This window comes from Gavialis gangeticus, unplaced genomic scaffold (genome assembly GCF_001723915.1).
Source record: "Gavialis gangeticus isolate Ggan-Ray unplaced genomic scaffold, GavGan_comp1, whole genome shotgun sequence".
Classification (NCBI taxonomy): domain Eukaryota; kingdom Metazoa; phylum Chordata; order Crocodylia; family Gavialidae; genus Gavialis; species Gavialis gangeticus.
Genome location: NW_017728994.1, coordinates 7,895,025 through 7,902,848, shown reverse-complemented (window position 1 = coordinate 7,902,848; position 7,824 = coordinate 7,895,025). Strand labels below are relative to the sequence as shown.

The following is a 7,824-nucleotide window of genomic DNA, read 5'->3' as shown; positions in this document are numbered from 1 at the left end:
AATGAACTTAACCCCACCATTGTGCTTGGAAAACTGCTACATATTCACCAAATCTGCCTGCCATTGCGCATCAATATCTGAAACAACAGTCTTGTTTCTTTTAAAATGTCGTCTTGCCGGTTTGTGTAGGGTGTAAGCATCCTGATCTGAAAGCCAGGCGGCCACCCCACTTCTGTTCAGAACCTTATTCTGCCTTTTGGTGGCTTCAAAAAGAGTGTTCACCCCACCAAAACTGCCAGCTTCACCAGGAGAGTAATAAACTTCCTTTAACATAGCCTCCTGTGTAGACATGTCTGGTAACTGCTTCCCCCAATACCCACCCCACGCTAACACCCGTGTGGTGCATTCAAACGCTTGAGGACAAATTTAAACCATGGCACAAAGATACCCTCTTCCAAATTCTCAACATCTGCTTTGGGGCCTAGGTGCTAGGTCATAACTGTACCACGTGATCTAGGGTGGTTCTTGCAGCCTGAGGGGTTGGGCTTTGGGGGTCTGCATGGGCTGTCCTTCTGATGTCATGGACCATGTGGTGCTGGTGTCACACACCACATGACTGGAAGTGGGGGCACAGTTGCTGATGTCACACCACGTGACTGGGACCAGGGGGCGGGTCTGGTGACATCACACACCATACAAGGGAAAGGGGTGGGGCTAAGGGGGTGGGACTTCCGGTCCCACCCACCTGTCACATTTGCATTGAAGGGCAGTGAGCCTATATACTACTAAGAACAACAAGAAGTCCTTTAAGTACATAGGGAACAAAAGGAAAACAAATGGGAGTGTGGGGCCATTGCTCAACAACTCAGAAGAAAACTGACCTCCTAAATGACTACTTTGCCTTGGTATTTCACAGGGCCAAGGGGAAAATCATGCCTGGTAGGGTACAGAATGAGCAGGGTAGGAATGTGACTGCCTTCCTACTATTGCCATAGAATTAGTGTGTGAGCAGTTAAAAAAAATGCATAGAATCAAAGAAGTAGGGTCGGAAGGGACATGTGTAAGTCAGCACGAACAGATGAACTTCATCTGAGAGTGCTGAGGGAGCTGGCCAAAGTCATCGCAGAACCCCTGACAAAACTAGAATGGAGAGACTGGAGAGAGAGTGGTTATCTCGTGAGAAGTGTGCAACCACAGGTAACTGGATATTTTTTGTCTTTGATAGATTTGCGATGTGCGTTCATTCTGGTGCACAGTTGTTTCTTTTCTCCTACATAGTTTCCAGTAAGACATTTAGTGCACTGGATGAGATGTATGACATTTCTCGAAGTTCAGGTGTAAGATCCAGGGATGGTAATGGATCTGCTGTGAAGTATAGTTCTTGTTGGGGTGGCGGAGGTATCTTGGCAAGTTTTTACATTTCTTGTCCCAGCATGGTCTGGATACATTTGGTATGCTTTGGGCCATAGGAATTTTGCTTCAGGTGATAAGGTTGATGAGGTTCAGTGCTCATTTAAATGCTAGGATGGGTGGTTTTGGAAAGATCTCTTTAAGAATTGGGTCATCTTCTAGTATGGGTTTCAATTCTTTAAGTATTTTCCATATAGCTTCCAGGGAAAAATGGTATGTCATAACTAATGGCGTGAGATTCATGGGGATTTTCTTTTTGTACTGAAGAAATTCTTCACGTGCCATTGGAATTTTCAAAAATAGTTGAGCAGGTTAGTTGCCTAACTTCAAGGGGAGAAGAATCCATGACAATGAGGTGCTTAAACCTGCTTTTTGACACTTTTGACAATCCTTTTTGGCACCTATTTCCTGTTGATTTTAATGGATATTAGGCCCTTAATCTGCAGAAGCATGGATGAAAATGTTATTAGCCATTTATTTCCATCACTGTGCATCTAAATTCCTTTAAAATCAGTTACACGCTCACCAGAAACGGTCAATTTCACTACCTCTAAAAATGTATTTTGTTTTCATAAATCAATTTTAACAGCAACATATAATTTATAAAAATTGATTTTTTTGCATATATATACTGCACATGGGGTGGTTTTATTTAATGAACAGTTTTTTAAATTTTTATTTTTGTAAATCTGAGTTAAATTCAAACTTCCAGCAAAATGCAGCTTGATGTGAATCCCTAGAAAACAATTTATCATTTACTAACTAAAAATAAATTCCTGATCACTTTCTGATGTAACTTAAAAAATCAGAAGCAGAATATGTATGTTAAGTATAAAATTACTGAAATGAATGTAGCTGTTTTTCTGGTTGGGGGAGTTCAGGTGTGGGATACAAGCTATATTTGATTATAGTTCAACTTGTTTTAGAAAGAACTTTTCTCCAGGAAAATAACAAAAACATACAAATGCCAGCCAAAAGTGAAATTGATATTGGTGTTTCCTGCTTGCTGATTTTTAACTCATTATTATATTTGTTTTTAAATCAGCTGTTGTGATATAACGCACATTGCACCATCGTTCAGTGCCTGAGAATGCTGGTGCACTCCCTCATAGCCAGCATTCCTGGGCAGGGGGGCAGGTGAGAGCTCTGGTGCCCCCTCTAAGAGCACCAGCCAGGGAGTAGGGGCACCAGGAAAAGTGATTTTCCCCACCGCCATGGCCAATCACATTCACCCAGAAGTGCCAGCGGCATGCTGCTGCCACTTGTGGGTTGACGGAATCAGCTACGGGGGGGCAAGTTGCTGACTGGTCGCTGGGGGGGCAAGTGCCCCCCTCCCCTGACTCAGAAGGCACCAGTCATCCATGCCATCAATTGTAATGGATAACACTCTAATTTAATCACTGATTAAACATATGCTAAGACTCTGTTGCTTGGTATACAGACTATATAAAATGAAATTCTCTTGGGAAAAGGGATTTTTAATATATATATGACTACATGTAATTAAAATAATGGGTCATTACTCCACCAAGCTTTGCAAATTCAATAAAGTGCATCTTACATCCTGAAGATGTATTAAAAATGCAAACAAAATCAAAGCGTAATATGATTCCATGAAAAAGGGAAAGTCTGGCAGTGAGAAATGAGTAGGAAGAAGCCTGGGAACATGTCATTACCAGAAAGGGAATTTACTGGAATTGGGTGGCTTATAATACAGGGAGCAAGAATGAAACTGTAGAAACATACATCTCCCTTCCTCACCTTTGTGCCACTGTAAAAAGTCTTTATGGTGGCACAAAAGCAAAACAAACAGATGTCCAGACCCTTTCTCACACCCCAAAATGCATGGCCAGAACAAAGTTGGTAACAGATTGTGCCACTTTTATTGCAGCTGATATGTTTGCTTGGTGTAGGTTGGGGTGAGTGTGGGTGGCTGGAGCTGTCCATGCTCTCCAGCTGCCCTGGGCAGGTATTCCAGAGGCCTGAACTGCCCAGTTCTGTGGCCCTGGGGAATTCCCAGGTACGATAGGGCCACTTGTGCCCCTAAGGCAGGAAATCTTGGGGTATATCTCAGTATCTCCCAGGCTTCCTTCCTTAAGCAGGGAAAGTCTGGGTTCCTGGCTTAAGGAGATATCCTGGTAGCACACCTCTTTAAGTAGGGAAAGCCCAGGACGCTTCAATTATGGACACAGACCCATAGGATCTACTGGATATATAGATTTAAGCAGGGTACCCAAAGCTTTCTTTGCTTAGAGTTGTACCTATGGGAGGCATGGGAGCCATGAGATTCCTGGTGTCCCATGCCAACCTGTACTTTATGCAGAGGCATGGGTCCCAGCATTCAGTGGGCTTAACAGGCAGCTAAGAAAACCAAACCAAAGAGAACAGAATTATACATAGAGATCAAGAAAAAAATATGAGGAGAGAAAGAAGAAAAAAGTTATGTCAAAGGCTGTAGGCAGATCAAGGGAAATAAAGATTAGAGATGTGAGCCCTTGATTCCTGCTAAAGGAAGTTATTAGTGTCTTTTGTAATGTAGTTTCAGTGAAATGGATGAAAAGTAATCTAGGCTACAGAATCTGAATTAATTAGAAAAGAGGAAATAGAGAAATCAAAAGTTATGCCACACTCTAGCACTTTTTGGTCCCTGGACAGACAGTGATACAATTGATTGCTAAGGAAGTGCGATCAAGGTGGCTTCATGTCTTTCCCATTCCAGGATAAGAAATGTCAGTGCATGTCCACCCTCAGGCAGGTGCACAGCAGGCTATACAAGGCTGTTTTTACTTCTCCTACCCTCTGTGTGGATGGAGCCTTGTCTATCCTGTTCTTGCATGCACAAGGCAGCAGTACAAAAGTAATATCTAATTGCATCTCCTGAAGCATAGATAGAATTATGAAAATAATTTTGATAAAGTCTTGTGTTAGCTAGTTACTCAACCATTGCTCTACAGCCCCTCTTATACTGAATATAAAATATATAATCTTATACACATCTTACAATAGAAGCATTTCCTTCTTTCAAAAATAAAAGATGGCAGTTATCTTGAGTATTTTAACAGGACCTGCATTTCCAGTAAAATGACCTAATCAATTAAACATATCTGGGTGTGTCCAAGTTCTCTATTGGTAAACTTCATGTGGTGGAAAGACCTACACTCTCTTTTTATTTATTTTGTACCTCTTTAACTGAAACAAATATTGCCCCTACTTATCTTTTGTTTACTCTGTGTACAGGAAGAGGGAAAAGAGTTAATAAATTGAGCAGTACTTTCAAGATAGTGTTTACAAGGCTTGGTGTAGTGTCTTTTTGAGGTTTTTCTTTGTACCACCTTTTACAGAGGTTTGTTTGTCAGGTGAGTAGGTTGTAGTCATGTTTGTCTAAGGACATAGGCAGACAAGGTTCATTGGGTAAATACAATATCTTTTATACCGCTCCATCCAAGAAGAGCTCCTGCAGACACTTCCTCAGCCTGAAAAGGGGTGTTTGTGCCCAAAAGCTTGCTAAGAAGGATTTTTCCAACTGTTTGAGTTTGTCTAATAAAAAATATAGGATTTCCCCAAAGAACCTTGTCTACCTTTGTCAGATAAGGCAGTTGACACAGAGGTCAACTGCCAGGGGAGGGCAGTTGCACCCCCTCCTCCCCCCCCAGCCCAGCACCACTGCCTTTGATTTCTTCTCTGATGAGAGCTACATTTCGATACAAGTGGAACTGAGGAAGTCACTCGCCTTCAGGGTTCTTTATTACTACTTGATTTCTGCTAATTGCTGCGCTCTGTAAGTGTTAACAGCCCTTGATCTTCCTCTGATTAAGATAGCCTTTCTTTTACACCTGTCTGTCATCTCTTCCTAGTAATTTTTCTCTGCTCACCTCCCAGCATGACCAATAAAGGTGTGTTGCTACCTAGGACCCTGTATTGGGTGTTTTTGCTCCTAGGGGATTTGAATCCAAAACAACTCGGAGACGGGGAGGGGATGGTCAGGGCTGACGCAGGTTGTGCTGTGCGGCAGCACAGCTGTCAGGGGCAGGAGAGAGTTGCAAAGGTGAGGTGGAGAGAGAAATTCTGTAGTGATCTTTTTCTTGATTATTCATTGCAGCAAATGATGGAGGTTGTGGGAGGCTGAGCAAACCAGAGGGGTTCATTTCCACAGGCAGGGATGCTGCCAGCAGCTGAAGTGCCCTACTGTCTGTTTCTGTATGTTGTGTTCAGGGCAGTGGAGGCCACCTATGGGCATGCAGTGGGGAGGAGGAGGAGCAGTCACAGCCCTGTCCCTGCTTGTCTTATCGTTGGGGGTCATGTGGAGGAAATGCGGGGGGCGGGTTGAGAAGAACTTTCCCTTGGGGGCTGCTGGCACTGGATTTATCAACCAGATACCTTGTTCCGGGTGGACCCAAACCCTCAGACTGAACAACAACCTCTCCATTCAATAATGGGCAAACTTTATTGATACACAGTGGTAGCAGATAAGAATAATGCAGACAAGGCAAACAAAATAATCTCCTCAATTCTATATCTACAATTCCTAGGGCTGTCGCAGAGAGAAGATGTGTCTGGCCAGCATGCAAGCTGGAGGTCAAGGGCCGAGGCTGACTTCTCCCCCCCCACACACACACACAGTGGCATGGGTGACACAGGCTGGTGGTCTGCCTTCTGTCCATGTTGACTTTGGGTTCCCTCCTCAGAAACCATGTGCTACTCTGAAATCCCTCCTTTTGTGTTCTTCTCTCTGATGACGCTTAATTCCTGAGTATCACTGGTTGGTTTCCCTGTGGTAGTCATACTGCCCACATTCTGTCCTATCAGTATAGTCCTTTGTTCCAACAAACCCATCACATGCACACATCTTAATTTAGTCTGTTCACCAAAAACAGAAATCCCAAGAGCTCTGCTGTTGGGCATTGTGACCTGGTGCCAAATCTTCAGAGTCCCTTATCTCCGTTTGGGTATACTGTTCATGTTATGGAACAATGTGGTACATGTTTCAGTTTCCCAGCCTGTGTCTGCTGACTACAGACATAATGGGGCTTGTTGGAAACTCTGTGACAAACAGGCTTTTAGAAACCAGTTAACCCTTGCTGTTACCGTTAACTATTATTCTAATGCATATCTACTTTACCTACAAGCCAGTTCCTAAAAGCAAACCTCTAAATATCATTTTCTAACCATCTGGGGCCATTAAGGGTTGGATCTTGGGCATGGGCATCAAGCCTCCAAGGGGCTTTTGGAGGGAGTGAGTCCTGTGGGGTTAAGAGGCCTGGGGTGAGGAGGGGCTGAGGCATTCTAGGGGTGGTGGAAGTGTGAGGAGCAGATAGGGGGATGAAATGAGGTATGTGAAGAGGGTTGGGAGCAAGAGAGATTGTAGGTGAGGGACACTTGGGGTGTAAGGAGGATGGTGAGAAGTCAGGGGACCTGGGATGTGATGGGAATGAGTCTGTGCAGGGTGCAGTAGATTCATGAGCTCAGTGGGGGTGCTGGATGGGACTGTGGGGTGTGAAGGGGATGGTGGAGCTGAGCATAGGGAATATGTGAGATAACAGGAGAGAGAGTAGAGCCAGGAAGCATTAGAGGCGGCAAAGGGAAAGCCTGAAAGGTAATTAGGGGCCCTTTGTGGGGCATGCTGCAGTATCTAGGAAACCCATGTTTTGCAGTGCAAGAAGCAATTCTGTCTGTGGCCTGGCTAGCTGTATTCACCTGCTACCAGGTGCCTGTCCCAGTTAGGAGCTGGCAGTTACCCCTCCCCTCCCAAAATATATTTGTTTTTGCTTGGATCATAAGATGAAAAATATAGCCCCAGGCCCCTAACATGTTAGTAAGCTTCTGGTTTCTTTTTAATTGGAGAATAGCATTGTTATGAATAATACGTGCTTTCATTGTTATTGTTAGCCACACTCCCTGCACCTTCCTCTTCAAAATCCTAGATCTGCCCATGGACAATCCAGGTCAAAAAATGAAAACATTGTCCTCGTATGACGATTTTTTTTCCTTGTTCCAATTGCTTTCAATCTGATTGTGTACAGCAGTACAAAAGAGGAACAGAGCTCGATTCTTTTAAATTGGCATAAATCAATTTTAAAGTAAATGAAATTCACCCTGCTGGTTTGGGTATAAAATTAAGAAATCTATGAACTTCAGCAATAACTTAAAGTTTGTATACCTGTCCCTGATCCCATTTTTCAGAAATTTCCAGTTCTTACAGGTTGTGTCTTTTTTTCTGACTAAAGAAACTAATCTTATATATGAGGCAAGGATTTTTGTGGGTCATATCTTTTAAAGGGCTTGTGGCATGATAGAAATAGGCTTACATAAGCTTTTGAATGTAATGCATTCTTCTTCAGATCTGAGGAAAAAGCAGGTACAACAAAAACTAAAACAGTCTTCAGGGCTTATGTATATGATTTATTGACAAAGTGAATAAATCATAGTGAATAAAACAGGGGTAAAAAGCACCCTGTTCAAATTTGCTGATGACAC

The 7,824-nt window shown here is 43.2% G+C and overlaps 1 long non-coding RNA gene across 3 annotated transcripts in view; it reads left to right on the top strand.

Moving 5' to 3' along the window:
- Window positions 1–1,004: 1,004 nt before the first annotated feature.
- LOC109287322 overlaps window positions 1,005–7,824 on the top strand; it is a 35,464-nt gene continuing 28,644 nt past the window's right edge. For 2 of the 3 annotated variants that reach the window (XR_002094831.1, XR_002094830.1), the window contains exon 1: window positions 1,007–1,137. This is a non-coding gene — a long non-coding RNA (uncharacterized LOC109287322). Of the gene's footprint in view, window positions 1,138–7,824 lie in introns of all 3 variants that reach the window. The other variant, XR_002094833.1, reaches the window with a different exon arrangement.